The sequence below is a fragment of the Mus caroli genome, chromosome 8 (genome assembly GCF_900094665.2).
Source record: "Mus caroli chromosome 8, CAROLI_EIJ_v1.1, whole genome shotgun sequence".
In the NCBI taxonomy this organism is placed as follows: Eukaryota; Metazoa; Chordata; class Mammalia; order Rodentia; family Muridae; genus Mus; species Mus caroli.
The window spans coordinates 77,875,934-77,877,430 of record NC_034577.1 but is presented as its reverse complement, the minus strand read 5'-3'; the positions used below and the strand labels follow the sequence as shown (position 1 = coordinate 77,877,430).

At 34.0% G+C, this 1,497-nt stretch overlaps 1 non-coding gene across 1 annotated transcript; it reads right to left on the bottom strand.

Annotated features, from left to right (window-relative positions):
* Window positions 1-95: 95 nt before the first annotated feature.
* LOC115031865 lies at window positions 96-202 on the bottom strand. The gene has a single exon (XR_003837502.1). It is a non-coding gene; the product is annotated as a U6 spliceosomal RNA (small nuclear RNA).
* Between the last annotated feature and the right edge of the window lie 1,295 nt (window positions 203-1,497).

The following is a 1,497-nucleotide window of genomic DNA, read 5'->3' as shown; positions in this document are numbered from 1 at the left end:
TGTGAGGTGCAATGTGTGCTTTGAGCTTTAATAAAGTTTCTTTAATGAATGTGGCTGCCCTTGTATTTGGAGCATAGATATTCAGAATTGAGAGTAAAAATATGGAACACTTCAGGAATTTGTGTGTCATCCTTGTGCAGGGGCCATGCTAATCTTCTCTGTATTGTTCCAATTTTAGTATATGTGCTGCCAAAGCGAGCACTCAACAGAGGAATCTTGAATGGGCAAGAAAAACTTTTAGAAATGTTCAGAGTCCTTAGTCCTCAGGGAAATTCAAATCAAAATGACTCTGAGATTCTATCTTACACTAGTCAGAATGACTAAAATAAAAAACCTAAATAATAGCACATTCTGGTGAGGGTATTATACAAAGGAAACACCCCTTCATTGCTGATGGGGTGCAAACCACTTTGGAAATCAATCTAGCAGTTTCATAGAAAATTGGTAATAGTTCTACCTGAAGACTCATTTATATAACTCTTGGACATATACACAAAAGATGACCCACTATAATGTATATATATATATATATATATATATATATATATATATATATATATATACTATATATAGGGATACTTGCTCAATTTGTTCATAGCAACTTTATTCATAATAGAAACTGGAAACAACATAGATGACCCTCATTTGAAGAATGAATAATGAAAATATGGTACATCTATACAGTAGAATTCTGTTCAGCTACTAAAAACAAAGACATGAATTCTGCAGGTAAATGGATGGAATTTGAGAATGTCATCCTGAGTGAGGTAACCCAGACCCCAAAGGACATGCATAGTATGTGGTCACTGATAAATAAATATTAGCCATAAAATACATAATACCCCTACTACACTCCACAGACCCGAAGAAGATTAAATAAGAAGCAAAGCATAAGTGAGGATGCTTGAATCTCACTTGGAAGGGGGGATAAAACAATTATAGCAGGCAGGTGGAGAGAGGAAACTGGGTGGGAGAGGGGAATGGGGGTCCTCTTAAATATTTCTATTCTACCTCTATTCTAACATCCAGGAAACTGCTTTTAAAAAAGAAATCCTTATTAATGTATTTTTCTGACTCATTAAATTTTATCTATTTCATATAGAAAAAAGAATCCAAGAATAGCAACATCATCAAATATCAGGGCCTCAATGGTAGATACTCACAAATTTCTCTTTTTGTACATATATTTTTGGATAATATGCACCCCCATTACTCTTTTGTCCTTCCTCATCCCTGGTCCCCTCCTTCTCTCAAATAGCTCCCTTCTATTTCCATCCCATGACTTAAAAACAAAACTCTAGTTTCTGCCTGAGAGAAGATACATAGCACATGTCTCTCTGACACGACATATTTATATATATAATCTCCAGTTCTATCTAGTTTATTCAGTTTATTTATTGCTCTGCTTTATGGTTGAATAAAAGTATTGTATTTGCCAATATATATCAATAAAATTGTTTTACATGCAAATAACACATTTTCCTTCTTGCCTCTTTT